The sequence below is a fragment of the Perna viridis genome, chromosome 2, assembly GCF_037379345.1.
Source record: "Perna viridis isolate PV_CMFRI_1.1 ecotype Kerala chromosome 2, ASM3737934v1, whole genome shotgun sequence".
NCBI classification, from domain to species: domain Eukaryota; kingdom Metazoa; phylum Mollusca; class Bivalvia; order Mytilida; family Mytilidae; genus Perna; species Perna viridis.
In genome coordinates this window covers 45,110,118-45,135,383 of record NC_142446.1, presented here as the reverse complement: position 1 = coordinate 45,135,383, position 25,266 = coordinate 45,110,118, and the positions used below count along the sequence as shown (strand labels likewise).

The 25,266-nt window shown below is 33.9% G+C and overlaps 17 non-coding genes across 17 annotated transcripts; 7 read left to right on the top strand and 10 right to left on the bottom strand.

Moving 5' to 3' along the window:
* Window positions 1–4,776: 4,776 nt before the first annotated feature.
* Trnar-ucg (transfer RNA arginine (anticodon UCG)) lies at window positions 4,777–4,849 on the bottom strand. The gene has a single exon. It is a non-coding gene; the product is annotated as a tRNA-Arg (tRNA).
* Window positions 4,850–5,271: 422 nt separating this feature from the next.
* Window positions 5,272–5,344, top strand: Trnak-cuu (transfer RNA lysine (anticodon CUU)). Its single transcript has one exon. It is a non-coding gene; the product is annotated as a tRNA-Lys (tRNA).
* A 634-nt stretch (window positions 5,345–5,978) lies between these two features.
* Window positions 5,979–6,051, bottom strand: Trnar-ucg (transfer RNA arginine (anticodon UCG)). Its single transcript has one exon. It is a non-coding gene; the product is annotated as a tRNA-Arg (tRNA).
* Window positions 6,052–12,828: 6,777 nt separating this feature from the next.
* Window positions 12,829–12,901, bottom strand: Trnar-ucg (transfer RNA arginine (anticodon UCG)). The gene has a single exon. It is a non-coding gene; the product is annotated as a tRNA-Arg (tRNA).
* A 3,527-nt stretch (window positions 12,902–16,428) lies between these two features.
* Trnar-ucg (transfer RNA arginine (anticodon UCG)) lies at window positions 16,429–16,501 on the bottom strand. Its single transcript has one exon. It is a non-coding gene; the product is annotated as a tRNA-Arg (tRNA).
* Window positions 16,502–16,919: 418 nt separating this feature from the next.
* Trnak-cuu (transfer RNA lysine (anticodon CUU)) lies at window positions 16,920–16,992 on the top strand. The gene has a single exon. It is a non-coding gene; the product is annotated as a tRNA-Lys (tRNA).
* Window positions 16,993–17,613: 621 nt separating this feature from the next.
* On the bottom strand, window positions 17,614–17,686 carry Trnar-ucg (transfer RNA arginine (anticodon UCG)). Its single transcript has one exon. It is a non-coding gene; the product is annotated as a tRNA-Arg (tRNA).
* A 422-nt stretch (window positions 17,687–18,108) lies between these two features.
* On the top strand, window positions 18,109–18,181 carry Trnak-cuu (transfer RNA lysine (anticodon CUU)). The gene has a single exon. It is a non-coding gene; the product is annotated as a tRNA-Lys (tRNA).
* Window positions 18,182–18,816: 635 nt separating this feature from the next.
* Trnar-ucg (transfer RNA arginine (anticodon UCG)) lies at window positions 18,817–18,889 on the bottom strand. Its single transcript has one exon. It is a non-coding gene; the product is annotated as a tRNA-Arg (tRNA).
* Window positions 18,890–19,307: 418 nt separating this feature from the next.
* Window positions 19,308–19,380, top strand: Trnak-cuu (transfer RNA lysine (anticodon CUU)). Its single transcript has one exon. It is a non-coding gene; the product is annotated as a tRNA-Lys (tRNA).
* Window positions 19,381–20,001: 621 nt separating this feature from the next.
* Window positions 20,002–20,074, bottom strand: Trnar-ucg (transfer RNA arginine (anticodon UCG)). The gene has a single exon. It is a non-coding gene; the product is annotated as a tRNA-Arg (tRNA).
* A 1,791-nt stretch (window positions 20,075–21,865) lies between these two features.
* Window positions 21,866–21,938, bottom strand: Trnar-ucg (transfer RNA arginine (anticodon UCG)). The gene has a single exon. It is a non-coding gene; the product is annotated as a tRNA-Arg (tRNA).
* Window positions 21,939–22,356: 418 nt separating this feature from the next.
* Window positions 22,357–22,429, top strand: Trnak-cuu (transfer RNA lysine (anticodon CUU)). Its single transcript has one exon. It is a non-coding gene; the product is annotated as a tRNA-Lys (tRNA).
* A 620-nt stretch (window positions 22,430–23,049) lies between these two features.
* On the bottom strand, window positions 23,050–23,122 carry Trnar-ucg (transfer RNA arginine (anticodon UCG)). The gene has a single exon. It is a non-coding gene; the product is annotated as a tRNA-Arg (tRNA).
* A 422-nt stretch (window positions 23,123–23,544) lies between these two features.
* Window positions 23,545–23,617, top strand: Trnak-cuu (transfer RNA lysine (anticodon CUU)). The gene has a single exon. It is a non-coding gene; the product is annotated as a tRNA-Lys (tRNA).
* A 635-nt stretch (window positions 23,618–24,252) lies between these two features.
* On the bottom strand, window positions 24,253–24,325 carry Trnar-ucg (transfer RNA arginine (anticodon UCG)). The gene has a single exon. It is a non-coding gene; the product is annotated as a tRNA-Arg (tRNA).
* Window positions 24,326–24,743: 418 nt separating this feature from the next.
* Trnak-cuu (transfer RNA lysine (anticodon CUU)) lies at window positions 24,744–24,816 on the top strand. Its single transcript has one exon. It is a non-coding gene; the product is annotated as a tRNA-Lys (tRNA).
* Window positions 24,817–25,266: the final 450 nt, after the last annotated feature.

The following is a 25,266-nucleotide window of genomic DNA, read 5'->3' as shown; positions in this document are numbered from 1 at the left end:
ATATATAATATTATAATATATGATCATAATAAATATATATATGCTAATATAAATACTGGACGTTCTTAAAAGATATTTACATAGAATGTAAACTTAAATAACCCATCCGCAGAATTGTTTTAACCGCTTCAAATTAAGATGGACAGGGGTACCGTGGGGTCCCAACTTTTCATTTAAAATAAAAAAAAAATGTTAACTAACGTGTTTTAAATTATAGTACAAAAATGTGTAGCATTGAAAACTTGTCAACTACTATAAAGGAAAAATTATTCGCACTGAAATCATATTCAACTAAGGTATTGAAACACAATTATAAAAAAAAATATAGAAGTCACCTTTTAAACCCCATATTGCTTTATAACATAGAGCATTTGATTGTTAACACTGCGTTACGAGAGATTTTGTGGCAGTCTTGTGGTTCAGATCCACAAAGATAGTCAAATTATATCATCGAAGCTGCGTTGTCTTAGATTTATAATGCACGAAATGAAACGTGTAATGGATATACGGAAAGTGCTATCTTTTTCAAATTTATTGTCATAGTGTTATTTAACTATGTCCTATATTCGAGGTGCACGAATATTCTCACGCAGGTCCAGCTACAATAAATGTTTTCGATTGAACTCATTTTTTGTTTACAGTTTTGATAGTCGTTATGGTTTAATTCCTCAGCAGGTAATGCGCGTCATTGTTTTAGCGATTTTTTGTTTTAACGCATGTATATGAAAACAAAATGCCTGAAATAATTAAGCACTTATATCAAGCATCTTGTTTATTTTCAATTCAAGAATTTTCCCTTTTCGCAAAATTTCAATTTTCAAAATCATCGCTTTTGTCAATTAGCAAAACATAATTCATGCGACCGATAATTCAAACGATTGTGTTAAGAATTTAGTTGTAGCAGGTTTTTTAACACTTGTCTCCTTTAGATAAAGTGGTAAAACTTTTTTTTTTACAATGATAGATCTGTAAGACTCTTGACTGATATTATGAATGATAAATGTTTGTTTGATGTTTGGAGGAATAGAAATGAGGGTGCAAAAATGTTTTCAAGAAAACTTACATTTTTTTTAACAAAAGCAAAAGAAATTATTTTATGTTTACAAGTAGAATGAAATCTTTTATTAAAATATTTTATAGAGATACTTCTTTTAGTGGTCGTTGCATTGCAAGTATGAAAATAGATTCTGAGGTTGAAAGAGGACCAGGTGTTTGAATTTTTAATCAGACATTATTGAATGATAAAGAATATGAAGAATAAATTTTAAAAAAATGTTTGATGATGAGATTGGTACAGATTTTTACTTTTCCAATCCACTTGTTTGGTGGGACAATCTGAGATATAGTAATATAGTAAATAATAGATATAGTAAATAAATATGGACAAGAAAAACAAAAAAGTTTGATAAAGAATATTTTAGATCACAAATAAGCTATATACAAGACATGTCTGTTAAATCTGCTTGTGGTATTGATATCAATCATGTTAGAGACCTAGAGTTAAACGATGAATTAAAAACATTAGGAAAATATAGATGTAATGGTTGTATTCTAATGTATAAATATCAGTATACATTATAAAGTGATAAAAATACAACTTATTTTCTAGGGTTAGAAAAATATAAATATAATAGAAATTTGATTTGTAGAAGATGGCGGTGATGTTGTTGATGGAACAGCTGAAATGTTAGATGCTGTATGTAATTTTTATAAAGGAATGTGCTCTTGTGTTGATTTTAAAGTAGATGTTATTAATGTTTCGAAATGTGATGATGAAATATTTATGAGTGAAATAAAAAGATTCTTTAAAAGGTATGAAAAAAGGAAAAACACAAGGTCCAGATGGATTGACTGTAGAATTTCATCTTTTCTTTTTCAATGAGTTAAAACTTGCGTTAAAATATATTTATAATGATATAGAAAGAGGTAAAATTTTATCTAGATCAATGAGACATGGTATGATTAATTTGATTTATAAGAACAGAAGTGACAAATCTGATTTGAAAATTTTTAGACCTATTATTATATTGAATGTTGATTAAAAGGTATTAGCGAGAGTAATGACAAATAAGTTTAAATTTGTTCTTCCTAAATTTATATCTCCTACACAAAGCTGTTGTGTCACAATGAAGTTTATTTTTGATACTCCTGTAAGTATCAGAGACATTATTGATTTAGTAGAAATGTAGGATTTAGAGCGTTACTTATTGAAACTTGATCAGGAAAAAGCATTTGACAAGGTTGGTCATGAATATCTTTTTTTCAGTTTTGCGTAAATTTGGATTTGGGATGCATTTTATATCTGGGATCAAAACTTTTTACAATGACATTTCCAGTACTGTCAAATGTAATGGCTTTCAGTCAAAATATTTTCCACTGAGGAACTCTGTGAAACAAGGGTGTCCAATATCTGCTTTGTTGTATATGTCAGTTGCTGAACCTTTGAGTAATATGATAAAGAAGAATAATATAATTCATGGTATACAAATTCCTAACACTTCTATTGGAAAGAAAAAAATTTCATATGCAGATGGTACAACATTGATTTTGTCTGAAAAAATTCAGTAAAAGAAGCTTTTGGAGTTTCACATTTGTATGAACAAACATCTGAGGCTGAATTGAATAAAGTTAAATCTGAAATTTTGGCAAATTTTGGCATTGGGTACAGCAAAGATATCAAAACATGAATTAGATGCTTGGAATATAAAGAGTGTGATAGGATTCTTCAGTTATTAGGTATATGGATTGGCAAAGACTAAAATGTTCGTTATAATTTAAATTGGGATTGCAAAGTGCAATCTATTTCAAAATTATTAATTTTTTTTGGAAATGAGACAGTAATCAATATATGGTAGAGTATGTGTAATTAACACATTGTTGATGAGTAAACTATGGTATATTCTGATGGTGGTTAATATAGTATAGAGAGATACCATTTAGATATCAAAAAGATGTGTGTAGATTTTTTTGTGGAATGGTAAACCATCTTTAGTTGCATATGATGTTGTTTTAAATAGAATTCTAGATGGTGGATTAAATTTTCCAGATTTTTTTCACAAAATGTATACTTTTAGACTTAAATTTTTAAGTTGATTGTAGGATGACGATTAAAACGCAGTTTGGAAACATACTTGCAATTATTTCTTGTCAAAAGTTCAGAACATGAACCTTGGTTTTGAAATCTTAATTTGTACGGCAAGAATGTTTTATGGTATACTCTTGGAAACTATTACTAAAGTGCCAAGTTACTGGTGTGAAGTATTTACTGATTTTAATGTACAAAAAGTTCAACAAATTTTGAATTTTCTATTTTTATTAAATGATTGTATTGATTCATCAATTGTAAATTTTTCACAGAGTAAAATTTACAAAAGAGAGACTTTTCAGATTTCGAATTACCTGATTCTATTTTTCACAGAGTAAAATTTACAAAAGAGAGACTTTTCAGATTTCGAATTACCTGATTCTTTGTTCTTTGTTTCCAGTCTGCAATGATGTGAATGAGGACATGAAGAATCTTATTATTTCATGTAGATGCTTGGCTCAATTAAATAGCTTTTTAAAGGGATTTCTACATAACATTTTGTGCAATACTTCTGCAAGGCACGTTAAAATGCTTGATTTTGATTTTCTGTGTTACTTTTAATTAACTAAGGTGGATAAAAACCAACTATTATTTTGTTAATACAGTTTTAGCATTTAGAAAATTTTGTATTGTTATAAGTAGAAATCTAGCCATGAAAGATGACAAGATTCTAAACATTTTATCCCTTTTTTAATCTGTACTCAAGAGGCATGTGAATTATGCTTATACGTATTATAAACAGAAACAGTTAATTATTTGTTTGAAAAATATTACTTGAATGGAAATCCTGTTTAACGAATTGGTAATGAGAATGTTTTGATTGATTTTAAGATATAGACTGTAATATGTGACATATAGATTTTACATATGAAATTTAAAGAAAATGTAAACTGAGATAAGTGAATTACTTGGAGACTAGCCCAATATTTCTTTTATACATGCATATATGCGAATAAAATTTTATCAATATTACAAAGGCCTGAGACTCTTAATCTCAGGGCCTTGGGTTCGAGCCCCGCGTTAGGCGATTGATTTTTTTGGTGAAGATTTTCAGTTTCCCCTCTGTTTTCCTTCAGCAACATATAAATTATGCTTATATGTATTATAAAAATAAGAACTTTTCATTGTTTTAGAAATCAAAGAAATCCAGTTTGACGTATTTGTTACGAAAATGTTGTGAATGACTTTTAGTATGACCTCCACCATATAATATGGAAGGATTGAATTTTTTGGTGAAGATTTCAAGTTTTCCGTCTGCTTTCCATACTGCTTTGCTTCCATTTATTTACACTAGTTACACTAAGTTAGGTCAACAATTCTACTTCATATCTATAACGGATTACGTTGGAATTCGGTATCCGAACTGTTTAAGTTGAATATCTGTTCAAATACGTATCGGTCGGTACATTTGAAATATTATTGACAAGGACGTGTTTGAAAGAAGTGGAAAGTCTCCTACTCTATAAAAAAAAAAAAAAACAAACCCAACAGCATATAATTGCAGTGCAGGACACGCGTTCGATTGTCTGTCAGTTTTAAAAATAAAACTTGTGTTCGGTATCTGCCTGGACAGTTAACGGAATTGGCAAGAGTTACCACCGGACGGTAATTCAAGTTAATGGCCATACACACGATCCGCGATTTCTCTAATATTACTTATGCCATGAAATCTTTACACAAGAAAAAGTATCCGACCACGACGAGACTCGAACTCGCAATCTTCTGATCCGAAGTCAGACGCCTTATCCATTAGGCCACGCGGTCACGGAGTAACAATGGCACAACATAGGCTTTAAAGCACCGCAGAAAAGGCGCAATTTAGTTACAAAATTGTGATCAGTTTTATCTGAATGGATAGTTGATAAACATTTAAAATCGAGATTTTGAAGAAGCATTTGATAGTCGTAACTGTTTAAATCGTCAGCAGGTAATGCGCGTCATTGTTTTAGCGATATTTGTTTTTTCGTTTTAACGCGTGTATTTGAAAAAAATATCTGAAATAATTATGCACTATATGAAGCATCTTGTCTATTTTCAATTCGAGAAATTTATTTGTTTCCCTTTTCGTAAAATTTCAATCTTCAAATCAACGCTTTTGACAAATAGCTAAACATAATTCATGCGACCGATATTCAATCGATAACTCACACGAATGTGTTCAGAATAAAGTTACGCACTTTATGTCAGCCCGGCTAGCTCAGTCGGTAGAGCATGAGACTCTTAATCTCAGGGTCGTGGGTTCGAGCCCCACGTTGGGCGATTGATTTTTTGGTGAAGATTTCAAGTTTTCCCTCTGCTTTTCATACTGCTTTGCTTTCATTTATTTATTTTTATTGATTACTGAGGGATTCATCAACATGTACACCCGTATATTTTTTGCACCTGCTTTGCATCCTGGTCAGTTCAATTCTGAAGCTGTTAATGGGTATTCTTATACCGACCTAAAATATTTCTTTGTCATTTATACATGATATGTGATTGTTATGTTTCACATGTTGCACTTTCTATAATAAGTCAAGAATTCGACTTCATTTCTAATGAGAAATACGTAGGAATACGGTCTCCAAACTGTTTAAGTTGAAAATTTCGATCACTGTTGAGACATCAAAAAAGTATCGGTCGGCAAACTTAAATATTATAGACAAGGACGTTTTGAAAGTGGAAAGCCTCCTACTCTGTATCCAAAAAAAAATATGATTGCAGTGCAGGACACGCGTACGATTGTCCGTCAGCTTTTAAAAGTAAAACGAGTTCAGTAACTGCCAAGTGTACAATTAACGGAATAGCGCAGGGTTACCACTGGAGCGTTAATTCAAGTTACTCGCCGTACACACGACCCGCGATTTCTCTAATATTACTTAAACCATGAAATCTTCATACAACAAAAAGTATCCGACCACGACGAGACTCGAACTCGCAATCTTCTGATTCGAAGTCAGACGCCTTATCCATTAGGCCACGCGGTCACAACATTACAACTGCGCAACATAGGCTTTAAAGCACCCCAGGATAGGTGCAATTTAGTTACAAATATTTTAATGGATAGTTGATAAACATTTAGAATCGAGATTTAAAAGAAGCATTTGATAGTCGTAATGGTTTAATTCATCAATTGGGAACGCGCGTCATTGTTTTATTATTATTTTTTTGTTTTGTTTTACCGCACTGTAGAAATCTATTTGAAAACACAATGTCTGAAAATAATTAAGCACTATGTTAAGCATCTTGTTTATTTTCAATTCGAGAAATTTGAATTAATATGTTTCCCTTTTCGCAAAATTTCAATCTTCAAATCAACGCTTCTGACAGATATAGCTAAACTTAATTCACGCGACCGGTAACTCACACGAATGTGTTCAGAATTAAGTTACGCATTTTATGTCAGCCCGGCTAGCTCAGTCGGTAGAGCATGAGACTCTTCCGGTTTCCGGTTTTAGACGACGGCCACGTTTTCTGAGCTGGGTGAAAAATCGAAAAGTTTTTCTCGTTTTTACGAGTCATCCGCACATGTGGATATTCTTTTATTGGATTATTAACCTTAACTGTGATATTAAATAAGTATTTGTGCTTTTTATCAACCTGAACTGTGTTTCCTCCCTCCACCATGTCGGGTGGGAGGGGAGGTCGAAAAACCCTGAAAGAACTTACTGTGTTTGTTGATGTTGGAGACAACAAATCTGTATTAGCCGGTGCTGTTATTAAAAGTGTTGAAGAAGCAGTCGGAGAAGGAACAGTTGCTGCGTGTGTACCGAAAAGTGGAAACGGATATGAAATTACTTTGTTGGATTACGATGCTTTGGAACTTATCTGTGACACTGGATTTAAAATCAAGAACAATACGTTTAAACCAAATGCCATTTTCTCAAAAGAGAAGCTGGTAAGTTTTTTGAATGTTTCATATTATGTAACTGATGAAGAAATTACTAAAAAGCTAACAGATGCAGGCTTAGAACTTGTTACTTCTCTGAAACGCAGGATGTACCCTGGCACCTCGGTGGCGGATGGTACACGTTTCGCAGTAGTCAAATTCCCTGGTGAAATACAGAGCTTACCATATTCAATGAAGTTCTCAACTGGCATAAACTCTTTCGAATATATCCGAGTTGTACATGACAACCAGAAAAAGGTATGCACGAAGTGTTATGAAAGTGGTCACGTCTACGCCAACTGTCCAGAAAACCGATGCTTTAAGTGTTATAGAACTGGTCACCTAGCAAAGATGTGTAACACGCCACCGTGTAAAACCTGCAACAAATACCCCCACAAGTGTAACTGTACCCCTTGGGGGGAACATTCACGGCCAGAAGCCGAGATTGATGAGGCAGAGCTATGGCAGACGAACGGCGGAGATACGACCTCGGATGATAATACAGAGGAGGCAACATTGATGACAGCTAATGATGATACAGTCGACACTGGTAGCGGTGATGTGCAGGACGACGATGATACACTTGACATTGAGGACATTTCAGATATTGAAACAGACAATTGTGTGAATCTAAAGAACATTATGAAAGAACCAGTTTCAAATATGGACACTGACAGTGTTGGTAATATTGATACTTGTAATAAATTTGGGGGGTCTGGGTTTCTCGGGCATCAAGGGACAGCCTCGGATTCTGGTATTCCTCTTTTTACTACAGATTTTGCATGTAAGTCTGATGATAAAGACCAAAATGACTCCGAGTCTGTCCTAGAACTTGAGAAAGATAAGTCTGATGAAGATTGTGAAAACCCTAAGAAAATTTGTAAAATGGGGTCAGGTCATATTCGAAGAAGAAAGATGGTAACAGGTCCTTCACTTACTGCTGAGGACATTAAGAAGTTGAAACAAAATCCTAGACACAAACTTTCCTGTTAAGACTCCACCTTCATCGTCCTAAACCCTTTAGCAGCCTTCCTCCTTATTACGATGGTTAATATTGTATCAATTAATGTCAATGGTCTTAGAGATTTGCATAAATTTGAACTGTTTAGTACATATTGTGAAGAGAATAAGTTTGATATTATTGCTATTCAAGAAACTTTTTGGGACGAGTCCGTTCAAAATAATTTAAGTAAATTATGGAATGGCAAAATATATGCCGAATGTACTGAAACCCATAGGCAAGGTGTTGGATTTTTAATTTCAAATAGATTAAAAGATAATGTTTCTTATGTAAAAAGTTTTGACGGCAGGTATCTACATATTAAGTTAAAAGTTGACGATAGAGAATTGGATATAATAACTTGTTATGCTCCAAATGTCGCGAAAGAAAAGGTTGCCTTTTTTGAGAAAATATCAAAAAATATCCCCATGTCAGAAAATACCATTTTACTCGGAGATTTTAACAACTCATTATCTAAACTCGACCGCCCAGAAAGGTCAGTTCACATAGAAGATAATGCTTTTAAATGTTTAGTGCAATTATGCGAGACCCGTGATATTTATGATATTTGGAGAGCTAGAAACCATTCAGTCCGTTGTTACTCGTGGCGCAGAGTTATTAGTGATAAATTATGCCAAAGCCGTATAGATTTCATTTTTATTTCTAGGGTTTTGTCACAATTTGTCAAAAATGTTTATTACAAACACAATACGTTTAGCGACCACTCCGCCGTCGTGATGCGTGTCGACTTTGTAGATGTAGAGCGTGGCCCCGGCCTTTGGATTTTCAACAACATGTTATTAGAAGACGTTATGTTCACTGAAAAAATTCGTACTTTAATCGAAAATGAAAAGAAATGTCACTTATATAATAGTGAACCGCTGGTGTGGTATGATAATTTAAAATTCAAAATTAAGCAAATTTCAAAGCTTTTTGCTACGAATAAAAGAAAGGCAGAAAAGTCAGAATATTTTAAACTACAGCGTGAATATGAAAAAATGTCCCTCCAAGCGGCAAGTAATATAAATTTTAATGTTACTAAGTTTGAAGAAACCAAAATGAAACTTAAAGAGTATGAACATGATATATGTAGAGGTGCCATTCTCAGGTCCAAAGCCCATTGGGCGATCGAAAGCGATCGAAACTCTAAGTATTTTCTTGAATTAGAAAAGTTTAGGCAAAACAATAACTGTATAAAAGAACTCAAAACTCCCGACGGTAACTTACTCACAAATACCGACGACATTTTGAACGAAATCCACAGATTTTATAAAAACTTGTACTCTTGTACTGAAATTAATAAGGATAAGGCAGCGGAGATACTTGACTATATTTCCGAAAAAATTACAGAAGAAAACATGCAAATATTGGAATCTGAGGTAACTCTAGACGAGATTCGTTCGGCCTTATTCGGGATGGCTAAAAATAAGTCACCTGGTCCCTGCGGTTTAACAGTTGAGTTCTTTTGCAAATTTTTCGATTTATTTGGTGAAATTTTTATGAAGATTTTCAAAGTTATAGAAAATGAACAAATCCTTTCTAGATCTATGCGCCATGGTGTGATAAATCTTGTTTACAAAAATAAAGGAGATAAAAATAATCTTAAAAACTTTCGTCCAATTTCATTACTTTGCGTCGATTACAAAATTCTGGCAAGAGTTATGTCGAATCGCCTAAAAATCGTTCTGCCTAGTATCATCTCCGAAACACAGACATGTTGTGTAACCGGTCGCGATATCGCGGATACAACATCCAGCATACGAGACATTATAGAAGTCATTGAGAAGGACAACTTAGAAGCGTATTTGATTAAGGTTGATCAAGAAAAAGCATTCGATCGAGTCGATCACGAATATCTCTATCTTGCTTTGGAAAAATTCGGATTCGGGCCAAATTTTATTCGTTGGATAAAAATTTTTTATAATGACGTAAGCGGCAGTATTAAATGCAACGGATTCCAAACTAAATACGTAAAAATTAGAAACTCAATTAAGCAGGGTTGTCCCGTTTCTGCTCTCCTGTACGTCTTGGCCGCTGAACCTCTCGGACAGGCTATATTTAAAAACAAAAATATTATAGGTGTTAAAATTCACAATTCAGAGAAAGAGGGTAAAGTTTTTCAACATGCCGATGATACTAATATATTTACTTCCGACAAAGAGTCTATAGGTGAAGTGTTTGAGGTCCTTGACTTATACTGTCAGGCTTCAGGTGCTAAAATTAATAAAGATAAATCAGAAATTATGTGTCTCGGAGCCGGTAAATTATCGGATCAAGAATTGTATAATCTAAAACTTAAACGAAGTGAAAATGTTACAAAAGTTTTAGGTATTTACGTTGGTAAAGATAAAGTTTCTTGTGAATATCTTAATTGGAGAGACAAAATTCAAACAATTAAGTCCATTCTCTCCCTTTGGAACAAGCGTCAGCTAACCCTCCATGGTCGCGCAACTGTCGTCTCTACTTTGATCATGTCGCGTTTATATTATACGCTAACAGTTTGTCCCCTACCTGAAATTATTAAAGTTGAACTCCGGTCAGCAGTTTTAAATTTTTTATGGAAAGGGAAACCACCTTTAATTAAATACCAGTCAATTATAGGTGCAAAGGCTAATGGTGGCTTAAACATACCAGATATTTACTTAAAAATGCAAGCATTTAGATTAAAATTTCTTAATAAATATTTAGACCCTAATTGCACTGCTCTTTGGAAAAGTGCATTTAGCTATTTCATAACAAATATCAATAATCTTGATGTTGCCGAAAATATTGTGTATTTGGTTTTAAATAACAGCCAGCTTAAGCAACTTCCGGTATTTTATCAAGAAATGATGGAATCATTCTACAGAATCAAACATAAAATCAGCTTCAAAATGGAACCAGACCAGATTTATAATATCCCAATTTTTTGTAATCCAGAGATTAAGTATAACAATAAAATGCTCCTCTTTCAAAATTTCATAGATGCAGGCTTGTTTCTAGTAAAGCACATATCCTATGAAGTGGTACCAGGTTTTCTAAATCCGAATGCAATAATCGAAATAATCCAATCGCATAATCCAGATGAGAATGCCGAACACATAGCGTTATCCTTACAAAAGATTCTCGTTTCTATTCCTTTAGAATGGCACAAACACGTAAAAACTGTAAATAATCCCCAAGGTGACAAAACCCCGATACTCAAAATTATCGACGAAAATGACAAAGAAATTTTCTTCAATACATGTACAACTAAGAATTTCTATTCAGTCATTTTATCTTTATCGTGGGAACAGCCTACGGCCGAGAAGAAGTGGGCGGAGTTTTATCCTGAACTAGAATTTAAACGCTTATACTCGCTTGTCAATCAAGAAACGTTAACGCCTGATTGCCGATGTTTGTACTATCGCATGATACATCGCTCTATATTTACCCTTGAAAAATTAAATAAAATAGGTACTGTAGATAATGAGATATGTAAGTGCTGTAATCAATCAACAGAAGACTTGTCTCATCTGTGGGTCACTTGTTCATTTCAGAAACCACTTCACAACTATTTAAAGGATTTATTATTTGACATGTTTAGGAATTGTTCTGCAGATATTGTGAACTCTATAGACTACGAACAACTTATCCTACTAGGTTATTTGAATACTTCAAAGCTTATAAATACATACTTTTTGAACTACATGATTTGTGTAGCTAGACTTGTCATTTATAAATCACGTAATTTGAAAGTGTTTGAAAACAAAAATATCGAAACAGTCCGTTTTTTCAAATATACAATTCAGAGATACATTGAATATGCTTTTGCTTTATATAGAGTGAAAAACAAAATGAACCAGTTTTATAAATATTATCTTAATAGAAATCCACTCTTAAGACTAGAAATGGATTCACTTGTGTTTCATTTTTGATTTTTAACATTGATGAAAGGAAAATGTTCTTGCCTAATTATTGTGATTACTTGTAGATATTGTTTATATAAATACAACTTGATACATGTACAACTGTGTTTGTATGCAGAAAGCATTGTTATCTATTTTTATTTCTTCCTTTCTTCTAACATGTATTGGCTAACTTTGGCTAAATTCAAAATTAAGTATATCTAAAAGACATATATATATATATATATTCGTTGAATTTGTAAAACCGGGTATTGTCCGGTCCAACACAACCTTGTAAATATTAATGAATAAAATTATTTTTACAATGAAAAAAAAAAAAGAGCATGAGACTCTTAATCTCAGGGTCGTGGGTTCGAGCCCCACGTTGGGCGATGGAATTTTTTGGTGAAGATTTTCAGTTTTGCCTCTGTTTTTCTAAATGCTTTGCTTTCATTTAATATTTATTTTTATTGATAACTGAGATTTTCATCACCAAGTACAACTATAATTTTTGCACCTGCATTGCATACTGGTCAGTTCGGTTCTGCAGCTGTTAATGTTTATTCTTATACTGACCTGAATTTATTTCTTTGTCAGCGATTGACATTGTTTTGGATGATACACTAAGTTAGGTCAACAATTCTACTTCATATCTATAACGGATTACGTTGGAATTCGGTATCCGAACTGTTTAAGTTGAATATCTGTTCAAATACGTATCGGTCGGTACATTTGAAATATTATTGACAAGGACGTGTTTGAAAGAAGTGGAAAGTCTCCTACTCTATAAAAAAAACCAAACCCAACAGCATATAATTGCAGTGCAGGACACGCGTTCGATTGTCTGTCAGTTTTAAAAATAAAACTTGTGTTCGGTATCTGCCTGGACAGTTAACGGAATTGGCAAGAGTTACCACCGGACGGTAATTCAAGTTAATGGCCATACACACGATCCGCGATTTCTCTAATATTACTTATGCCATGAAATCTTTACACAAGAAAAAGTATCCGACCACGACGAGACTCGAACTCGCAATCTTCTGATCCGAAGTCAGACGCCTTATCCATTAGGCCACGCGGTCACAGAGTAACAATGGCACAACATAGGCTTTAAAGCACCGCAGAAAAGGCGCAATTTAGTTACAAAATTGTGATCAGTTTTATCTGAATGGATAGTTGATAAACATTTAGAATCGAGATTTTGAAGAAGCATTTGATAGTCGTAACTGTTTAAATCGTCAGCAGGTAATGCGCGTCATTGTTTTAGCGATATTTGTTTTTTCGTTTTAACGCGTGTATTTGAAAAAAATATCTGAAATAATTATGCACTATATGAAGCATCTTGTCTATTTTCAATTCGAGAAATTTATTTGTTTCCCTTTTCGTAAAATTTCAATCTTCAAATCAACGCTTTTGACAAATAGCTAAACATAATTCATGCGACCGATATTCAATCGATAACTCACACGAATGTGTTCAGAATAAAGTTACGCACTTTATGTCAGCCCGGCTAGCTCAGTCGGTAGAGCATGAGACTCCATTAGCAAGAGTCATGGCAAATAGGTTTAAATTTGTACTTCCAAAGATTATTTCACCAACTCAGAGTTGTTGTATAATAGGTAAAGACATCTCTGATACTACTGTTACTGTAAGAGACATAATTGACTTGGTTGAAATGGATAATCTAGAATGTTATTTGTTAAAGTTAGATCAGGAAAAGGCTTTTGACAGGGTTGGGCATGAATATCTTTTTTCGGTTTTACAAAAATTTGGTTTTGGGGAGAGATTTATATCTTGGATAAAAATTTTTTATACAGATATTTTTAGTACTGTCAAGTGCAATGGTTTCCTATCCAAATATTTTCCATTGGCAAACTCTGTTAAACAAGGTTGCCCAATATCTGCTTTATTGTATGTTTTAGTTGCTGAACCTTTAAGTATAATGATCAAAAGGAATGATAGGATTCAAGGTATTAACATTCCTGTTGTGAATATTGAAGAAAAAATATTTTCACATGCTGATGACACTACATTGATATTGTCTGACAAAAATTCAGTAACTGAATCATTTAATGTTTTACAATTGTATGAACAAGCATCTGGGGCAAAATTAAATAAAGATAAATCTGAAATTTTGGCATTGGGTACTGGGAAAATATCAAAAAATGATTTAGATGCTTGGAAAATTAAAGAGTGTGATGGGGTTTTACAGCTTTTAGGCATATGGATTGGCAAGGATAAAAAGTTATGTGATAGTCTGAATTGGGAATGCAAAGTGCAGTCTATTTCAAAAATACTGAATCTTTGGAAAATGAGACAATTGTCAATACATGGTAGAGTAACTGTGATAAATACTCTTTTAATGAGCAAACTTTGGTATACTCTGATGGTAGTTAATATACCAGAAAAATACTATTTAGATATAAAGAAATTGTGCATCGGGTTTTTGTGGAATGATAAACCATCTTTGGTTGCTTATGATGTTGTTATTAATAGAATACTAGATGGAGGTTTGAACTTTCCAGAAATTTTACATAAGATGTATGCGTTTAGACTTAAATTTTTAAGTCGTTTGTTAGATGTAGAGTATTGTGCTGTTTGGAAGCATCTTTGTACTTATTTCTTTTCCAAAGTACAAGATATGAAACTTGGTATTGAGATTTTGTTCTGTGAATTTAAGCAGAGACAGTTGGGGAGTTTACCTGATTTTTATAAATGTATGCTGTTTGCTTGGGGAAAGATACGTGATTATATTGAAATTGATATCAATTTGAATAATGTATTTGACCTGCCTCTGTTCAATAATCCTTTGATTACTAATAATGGTAATATGCTGTATATCAAGACTTTTATAGATGCAGGCATTATTAAAGTGAAAGATTTAGCATTTGAATGTAAAAAGGGATTCATGAGAGATGAGTTTGTTCAAGATATTGTTTCTGAAAAGTTTCCACAGGTATCTGCTGCTAAGATTATTAAGGTAGTACAATGTATAAAACAATGTATTCCTGATGAATGTAAAATTTTAGTAGAAAATAATGAAAATGTTCGTAGAAATCTCAGTTTGAATATAGAATGTAATGTTAATAATAGAAAGTACTCTTTTCCTAGTACAACAAAGTTTTTTTATTCTATGTTGTTGAAATCATTATCAAAAGAACCAAATGCTGTCAAATATTGGTGTGAGATGTGTTCTGATTTTGATACTCAAAAAGTCCAAACAATTTTGAACTTTCCATTTTTACCAAGTGATTGGATTGAGTTATCATTTAAAATATTTCATAGAGTTTTATTTACTAAGGAGAGGTTATTGAGATGTCGCATTACTGATGATTCATTGTGTCCAGTTTGTGATGATATGCATGAGGACTTAGAACATCTTATAATTTCGTGTAGATGTTTGACTCGATTCAATGACTTTTTTAAAGACTTTTTACATAATATATTGTGTAATAGTTCAGCTAGCTTTATCAATATGTTAGACTTTAATTTTCTATGTTATTTCGGTCTACTCAAGAAAGATAAAAAAGTAAACTTTTATTTTGTTAATACTGCTTTATCTGTTAGAAGGTTTTGTGTTGTAAAAAGAAGAAATTTAGTCATGAAAGATGAGAAAGTTTTGCACATTATTTCTTATTTTAAATCTGTTCTTCAAAAGCATGTTAATTATGCTTACATGTATTATATACAGAAAAAGAACTTTTCTTTGTTTCAAAAATATTACTTGAATGACAATCCTGTTCTGCGCATCTCTGATGATAATGTTGTGATAGACTTTTAAATATACTTATTCATATATATACTGTCAATGTAATTTAAGGACAATTTGTGATCTGTGATATGTGAATTATTGGGAGATTAGCCCAATAATTCTTTTATATGATGTTTTACTGTGAATAAAATTTTATCAAGATAAAAAAAAAAGCATGAGACTCTTAATCTCAGGGTCGTGGGTTCGAGCCCCACGTTGGGCGATTGATTTTTTGGTGAAGATTTCAAGTTTTCCCTCTGCTTTTCATACTGCTTTGCTTTCATTTATTTATTTTTATTGATTACTGAGGGATTCATCAACATGTACACCCGTATATTTTTTGCACCTGCTTTGCATCCTGGTCAGTTCAATTCTGAAGCTGTTAATGGGTATTCTTATACCGACCTAAAATGTTTCTTTGTCATTTATACATGATATGTGATTGTTATGTTTCACATGTTGCACTTTCTATAATAAGTCAAGAATTCGACTTCATTTCTAATGAGAAATACGTAGGAATACGGTCTCCAAACTGTTTAAGTTGAAAATTTCGATCACTGTTGAGACATCAAAAAAGTATCGGTCGGCAAACTTAAATATTATAGACAAGGACGTTTTGAAAGTGGAAAGCCTCCTACTCTGTATCCAAAAAAAAAATATGATTGCAGTGCAGGACACGCGTACGATTGTCCGTCAGCTTTTAAAAGTAAAACGAGTTCAGTAACTGCCAAGTGTACAATTAACGGAATAGCGCAGGGTTACCACTGGAGCGTTAATTCAAGTTACTCGCCGTACACACGACCCGCGATTTCTCTAATATTACTTAAACCATGAAATCTTCATACAACAAAAAGTATCCGACCACGACGAGACTCGAACTCGCAATCTTCTGATTCGAAGTCAGACGCCTTATCCATTAGGCCACGCGGTCACAACATTACAACTGCGCAACATAGGCTTTAAAGCACCCCAGGAAAGGTGCAATTTAGTTACAAATATTTTAATGGATAGTTGATAAACATTTAGAATCGAGATTTAAAAGAAGCATTTGATAGTCGTAATGGTTTAATTCATCAATTGGGAACGCGCGTCATTGTTTTATTATTATTTTTTTGTTTTGTTTTACCGCACTGTAGAAATCTATTTGAAAACACAATGTCTGAAAATAATTAAGCACTATATTAAGCATCTTGTTTATTTTCAATTCGAGAAATTTGAATTAATATGTTTCCCTTTTCGCAAAATTTCAATCTTCAAATCAACGCTTCTGACAGATATAGCTAAACTTAATTCACGCGACCGGTAACTCACACGAATGTGTTCAGAATTAAGTTACGCATTTTATGTCAGCCCGGCTAGCTCAGTCGGTAGAGCATGAGACTCTTAATCTCAGGGTCGTGGGTTCGAGCCCCACGTTGGGCGATGGAATTTTTTGGTGAAGATTTTCAGTTTTGCCTCTGTTTTTCTAAATGCTTTGCTTTCATTTAATATTTATTTTTATTGATAACTGAGATTTTCATCACCAAGTACAACTATAATTTTTGCACCTGCATTGCATACTGGTCAGTTCGGTTCTGCAGCTGTTAATGTTTATTCTTATACTGACCTGAATTTATTTCTTTGTCAGCGATTGACATTGTTTTGGATGATACACTAAGTTAGGTCAACAATTCTACTTCATATCTATAACGGATTACGTTGGAATTCGGTATCCGAACTGTTTAAGTTGAATATCTGTTCAAATACGTATCGGTCGGTACATTTGAAATATTATTGACAAGGACGTGTTTGAAAGAAGTGGAAAGTCTCCTACTCTATATAAAAAAAAAAACAAACCCAACAGCATATAATTGCAGTGCAGGACACGCGTTCGATTGTCTGTCAGTTTTAAAAATAAAACTTGTGTTCGGTATCTGCCTGGACAGTTAACGGAATTGGCAAGAGTTACCACCGGACGGTAATTCAAGTTAATGGCCATACACACGATCCGCGATTTCTCTAATATTACTTATACCATGAAATCTTTACACAAGAAAAAGTATCCGACCACGACGAGACTCGAACTCGCAATCTTCTGATCCGAAGTCAGACGCCTTATCCATTAGGCCACGCGGTCACAGAGTAACAATGGCACAACATAGGCTTTAAAGCACCGCAGAAAAGGCGCAATTTAGTTACAAAATTGTGATCAGTTTTATCTGAATGGATAGTTGATAAACATTTAGAATCGAGATTTTGAAGAAGCATTTGATAGTCGTAACTGTTTAAATCGTCAGCAGGTAATGCGCGTCATTGTTTTAGCGATATTTGTTTTTTCGTTTTAACGCGTGTATTTGAAAAAAATATCTGAAATAATTATGCACTATATGAAGCATCTTGTCTATTTTCAATTCGAGAAATTTATTTGTTTCCCTTTTCGTAAAATTTCAATCTTCAAATCAACGCTTTTGACAAATAGCTAAACATAATTCATGCGACCGATATTCAATCGATAACTCACACGAATGTGTTCAGAATAAAGTTACGCACTTTATGTCAGCCCGGCTAGCTCAGTCGGTAGAGCATGAGACTCTTAATCTCAGGGTCGTGGGTTCGAGCCCCACGTTGGGCGATTGATTTTTTGGTGAAGATTTCAAGTTTTCCCTCTGCTTTTCATACTGCTTTGCTTTCATTTATTTATTTTTATTGATTACTGAGGGATTCATCAACATGTACACCCGTATATTTTTTGCACCTGCTTTGCATCCTGGTCAGTTCAATTCTGAAGCTGTTAATGGGTATTCTTATACCGACCTAAAATATTTCTTTGTCATTTATACATGATATGTGATTGTTATGTTTCACATGTTGCACTTTCTATAATAAGTCAAGAATTCGACTTCATTTCTAATGAGAAATACGTAGGAATACGGTCTCCAAACTGTTTAAGTTGAAAATTTCGATCACTGTTGAGACATCAAAAAAGTATCGGTCGGCAAACTTAAATATTATAGACAAGGACGTTTTGAAAGTGGAAAGCCTCCTACTCTGTATCCAAAAAAAAAATATGATTGCAGTGCAGGACACGCGTACGATTGTCCGTCAGCTTTTAAAAGTAAAACGAGTTCAGTAACTGCCAAGTGTACAATTAACGGAATAGCGCAGGGTTACCACTGGAGCGTTAATTCAAGTTACTCGCCGTACACACGACCCGCGATTTCTCTAATATTACTTAAACCATGAAATCTTCATACAACAAAAAGTATCCGACCACGACGAGACTCGAACTCGCAATCTTCTGATTCGAAGTCAGACGCCTTATCCATTAGGCCACGCGGTCACAACATTACAACTGCGCAACATAGGCTTTAAAGCACCCCAGGAAAGGTGCAATTTAGTTACAAATATTTTAATGGATAGTTGATAAACATTTAGAATCGAGATTTAAAAGAAGCATTTGATAGTCGTAATGGTTTAATTCATCAATTGGGAACGCGCGTCATTGTTTTATTATTATTTTTTTGTTTTGTTTTACCGCACTGTAGAAATCTATTTGAAAACACAATGTCTGAAAATAATTAAGCACTATATTAAGCATCTTGTTTATTTTCAATTCGAGAAATTTGAATTAATATGTTTCCCTTTTCGCAAAATTTCAATCTTCAAATCAACGCTTCTGACAGATATAGCTAAACTTAATTCACGCGACCGGTAACTCACACGAATGTGTTCAGAATTAAGTTACGCATTTTATGTCAGCCCGGCTAGCTCAGTCGGTAGAGCATGAGACTCTTAATCTCAGGGTCGTGGGTTCGAGCCCCACGTTGGGCGATGGAATTTTTTGGTGAAGATTTTCAGTTTTGCCTCTGTTTTTCTAAATGCTTTGCTTTCATTTAATATTTATTTTTATTGATAACTGAGATTTTCATCACCAAGTACAACTATAATTTTTGCACCTGCATTGCATACTGGTCAGTTCGGTTCTGCAGCTGTTAATGTTTATTCTTATACTGACCTGAATTTATTTCTTTGTCAGCGATTGACATTGTTTTGGATGATACACTAAGTTAGGTCAACAATTCTACTTCATATCTATAACGGATTACGTTGGAATTCGGTATCCGAACTGTTTAAGTTGAATATCTGTTCAAATACGTATCGGTCGGTACATTTGAAATATTATTGACAAGGACGTGTTTGAAAGAAGTGGAAAGTCTCCTACTCTATATAAAAAAAAAAACAAACCCAACAGCATATAATTGCAGTGCAGGACACGCGTTCGATTGTCTGTCAGTTTTAAAAATAAAACTTGTGTTCGGTATCTGCCTGGACAGTTAACGGAATTGGCAAGAGTTACCACCGGACGGTAATTCAAGTTAATGGCCATACACACGATCCGCGATTTCTCTAATATTACTTATACCATGAAATCTTTACACAAGAAAAAGTATCCGACCACGACGAGACTCGAACTCGCAATCTTCTGATCCGAAGTCAGACGCCTTATCCATTAGGCCACGCGGTCACAGAGTAACAATGGCACAACATAGTCTTTAAAGCACCGCAGAAAAGGCGCAATTTAGTTACAAAATTGTGATCAGTTTTATCTGAATGGATAGTTGATAAACATTTAGAATCGAGATTTTGAAGAAGCATTTGATAGTCGTAACTGTTTAAATCGTCAGCAGGTAATGCGCGTCATTGTTTTAGCGATATTTGTTTTTTCGTTTTAACGCGTGTATTTGAAAAAAATATCTGAAATAATTATGCACTATATGAAGCATCTTGTCTATTTTCAATTCGAGAAATTTATTTGTTTCCCTTTTCGTAAAATTTCAATCTTCAAATCAACGCTTTTGACAAATAGCTAAACATAATTCATGCGACCGATATTCAATCGATAACTCACACGAATGTGTTCAGAATAAAGTTACGCACTTTATGTCAGCCCGGCTAGCTCAGTCGGTAGAGCATGAGACCCCATAGAGTTTTATTTACGAAGGAGAGATTATTCAGATGTCATATTACTATTGATTCTTTATGTCCAGTATGTTATGATGTACATGAAGATTTGGAACATCTTATAATTTCATGTAGATGTTTAACTAAATTCAACAACTTTTTGAAGGATTTCCTACATAATATTTTGTGCAATAGCTCTACAAGATATGTCAATATGCTTGATTTTAATTTTCTATGTTATTTTGGATTAACTGAGAAAGATAAAAACAGTAACTATTATTTTGTTAATACTGTCTTAGCATTTAGAAAATTTTGTGTTGTGAAAAGGAGAAATGTAGCTGTGAAAGATGAGAAAGTACTAGATATTCAAAATTATTTTAAGTCCGTACTTCAGCGACATGTAAATTATGCTTATATGTATTATAAAAAGAAGAACTTTTCATTGTTTGAAAAATACTACTTGAAAAGAAATCCTGTTTTACGTATCTGTGACGAAAATGTTGTGATTGACTTTTAGTATGTAAGCCATTATATAATATGGAAGACTGACTTAACATACATGATATTATTAATTGTTATCTGTGATATGTGAATTAGTGGGAGATTAGCCCAATAATTCTTTTACATGTAAATATATTTCTGTGAATAAACTTTTATCAAGAAAAAAGAGCATGAGACTCTTAATCTCAGGGTCGTGGGTTCGAGCCCCACGTTGGGCGATTGATTTTTTGGTGAAGATTTCAAGTTTTCCCTCTGCTTTTCATACTGCTTTGCTTTCATTTATTTATTTTTATTGATTACTGAGGGATTCATCAACATGTACACCCGTATATTTTTTGCACCTGCTTTGCATCCTGGTCAGTTCAATTCTGAAGCTGTTAATGGGTATTCTTATACCGACCTAAAATATTTCTTTGTCATTTATACATGATATGTGATTGTTATGTTTCACATGTTGCACTTTCTATAATAAGTCAAGAATTCGACTTCATTTCTAATGAGAAATACGTAGGAATACGGTCTCCAAACTGTTTAAGTTGAAAATTTCGATCACTGTTGAGACATCAAAAAAGTATCGGTCGGCAAACTTAAATATTATAGACAAGGACGTTTTGAAAGTGGAAAGCCTCCTACTCTGTATCCAAAAAAAAAATATGATTGCAGTGCAGGACACGCGTACGATTGTCCGTCAGCTTTTAAAAGTAAAACGAGTTCAGTAACTGCCAAGTGTACAATTAACGGAATAGCGCAGGGTTACCACTGGAGCGTTAATTCAAGTTACTCGCCGTACACACGACCCGCGATTTCTCTAATATTACTTAAACCATGAAATCTTCATACAACAAAAAGTATCCGACCACGACGAGACTCGAACTCGCAATCTTCTGATCCGAAGTCAGACGCCTTATCCATTAGGCCACGCGGTCACAACATTACAACTGCGCAACATAGGCTTTAAAGCACCCCAGGACAGGTGCAATTTAGTTACAAATATTTTAATGGATAGTTGATAAACATTTAGAATCGAGATTTAAAAGAAGCATTTGATAGTCGTAATGGTTTAATTCATCAATTGGGAACGCGCGTCATTGTTTTATTATTATTTTTTTGTTTTGTTTTACCGCACTGTAGAAATCTATTTGAAAACACAATGTCTGAAAATAATTAAGCACTATATTAAGCATCTTGTTTATTTTCAATTCGAGAAATTTGAATTAATATGTTTCCCTTTTCGCAAAATTTCAATCTTCAAATCAACGCTTCTGACAGATATAGCTAAACTTAATTCACGCGACCGGTAACTCACACGAATGTGTTCAGAATTAAGTTACGCATTTTATGTCAGCCCGGCTAGCTCAGTCGGTAGAGCATGAGACTCTTAATCTCAGGGTCGTGGGTTCGAGCCCCACGTTGGGCGATGGAATTTTTTGGTGAAGATTTTCAGTTTTGCCTCTGTTTTTCTAAATGCTTTGCTTTCATTTAATATTTATTTTTATTGATAACTGAGATTTTCATCACCAAGTACAACTATAATTTTTGCACCTGCATTGCATACTGGTCAGTTCGGTTCTGCAGCTGTTAATGTTTATTCTTATACTGACCTGAATTTATTTCTTTGTCAGCGATTGACATTGTTTTGGATGATACACTAAGTTAGGTCAACAATTCTACTTCATATCTATAACGGATTACGTTGGAATTCGGTATCCGAACTGTTTAAGTTGAATATCTGTTCAAATACGTATCGGTCGGTACATTTGAAATATTATTGACAAGGACGTGTTTGAAAGAAGTGGAAAGTCTCCTACTCTATATAAAAAAAAAACAAACCCAACAGCATATAATTGCAGTGCAGGACACGCGTTCGATTGTCTGTCAGTTTTAAAAATAAAACTTGTGTTCGGTATCTGCCTGGACAGTTAACGGAATTGGCAAGAGTTACCACCGGACGGTAATTCAAGTTAATGGCCATACACACGATCCGCGATTTCTCTAATATTACTTATACCATGAAATCTTTACACAAGAAAAAGTATCCGACCACGACGAGACTCGAACTCGCAATCTTCTGATCCGAAGTCAGACGCCTTATCCATTAGGCCACGCGGTCACAGAGTAACAATGGCACAACATAGGCTTTAAAGCACCGCAGAAAAGGCGCAATTTAGTTACAAAATTGTGATCAGTTTTATCTGAATGGATAGTTGATAAACATTTAGAATCGAGATTTTGAAGAAGCATTTGATAGTCGTAACTGTTTAAATCGTCAGCAGGTAATGCGCGTCATTGTTTTAGCGATATTTGTTTTTTCGTTTTAACGCGTGTATTTGAAAAAAATATCTGAAATAATTATGCACTATATGAAGCATCTTGTCTATTTTCAATTCGAGAAATTTATTTGTTTCCCTTTTCGTAAAATTTCAATCTTCAAATCAACGCTTTTGACAAATAGCTAAACATAATTCATGCGACCGATATTCAATCGATAACTCACACGAATGTGTTCAGAATAAAGTTACGCACTTTATGTCAGCCCGGCTAGCTCAGTCGGTAGAGCATGAGACTCTTAATCTCAGGGTCGTGGGTTCGAGCCCCACGTTGGGCGATTGATTTTTAGGTGAAGATTTCAAGTTTTCCCTCTGCTTTTCATACTGCTTTGCTTTCATTTATTTATTTTTATTGATTACTGAGGGATTCATCAACATGTACACCCGTATATTTTTTGCACCTGCTTTGCATCCTGGTCAGTTCAATTCTGAAGCTGTTAATGGGTATTCTTATACCGACCTAAAATATTTCTTTGTCATTTATACATGATATGTGATTGTTATGTTTCACATGTTGCACTTTCTATAATAAGTCAAGAATTCGACTTCATTTCTAATGAGAAATACGTAGGAATACGGTCTCCAAACTGTTTAAGTTGAAAATTTCGATCACTGTTGAGACATCAAAAAAGTATCGGTCGGCAAACTTAAATATTATAGACAAGGACGTTTTGAAAGTGGAAAGCCTCCTACTCTGTATCCAAAAAAAAAATATGATTGCAGTGCAGGACACGCGTACGATTGTCCGTCAGCTTTTAAAAGTAAAACGAGTTCAGTAACTGCCAAGTGTACAATTAACGGAATAGCGCAGGGTTACCACTGGAGCGTTAATTCAAGTTACTCGCCGTACACACGACCCGCGATTTCTCTAATATTACTTAAACCATGAAATCTTCATACAACAAAAAGTATCCGACCACGACGAGACTCGAACTCGCAATCTTCTGATTCGAAGTCAGACGCCTTATCCATTAGGCCACGCGGTCACAACATTACAACTGCGCAACATAGGCTTTAAAGCACCCCAGGAAAGGTGCAATTTAGTTACAAATATTTTAATGGATAGTTGATAAACATTTAGAATCGAGATTTAAAAGAAGCATTTGATAGTCGTAATGGTTTAATTCATCAATTGGGAACGCGCGTCATTGTTTTATTATTATTTTTTTGTTTTGTTTTACCGCACTGTAGAAATCTATTTGAAAACACAATGTCTGAAAATAATTAAGCACTATATTAAGCATCTTGTTTATTTTCAATTCGAGAAATTTGAATTAATATGTTTCCCTTTTCGCAAAATTTCAATCTTCAAATCAACGCTTCTGACAGATATAGCTAAACTTAATTCACGCGACCGGTAACTCACACGAATGTGTTCAGAATTAAGTTACGCATTTTATGTCAGCCCGGCTAGCTCAGTCGGTAGAGCATGAGACTCTTAATCTCAGGGTCGTGGGTTCGAGCCCCACGTTGGGCGATGGAATTTTTTGGTGAAGATTTTCAGTTTTGCCTCTGTTTTTCTAAATGCTTTGCTTTCATTTAATATTTATTTTTATTGATAACTGAGATTTTCATCACCAAGTACAACTATAATTTTTGCACCTGCATTGCATACTGGTCAGTTCGGTTCTGCAGCTGTTAATGTTTATTCTTATACTGACCTGAATTTATTTCTTTGTCAGCGATTGACATTGTTTTGGATGATACACTAAGTTAGGTCAACAATTCTACTTCATATCTATAACGGATTACGTTGGAATTCGGTATCCGAACTGTTTAAGTTGAATATCTGTTCAAATACGTATCGGTCGGTACATTTGAAATATTATTGACAAGGACGTGTTTGAAAGAAGTGGAAAGTCTCCTACTCTATATAAAAAAAAAAAACAAACCCAACAGCATACAATTGCAGTGCAGGACACGCGTT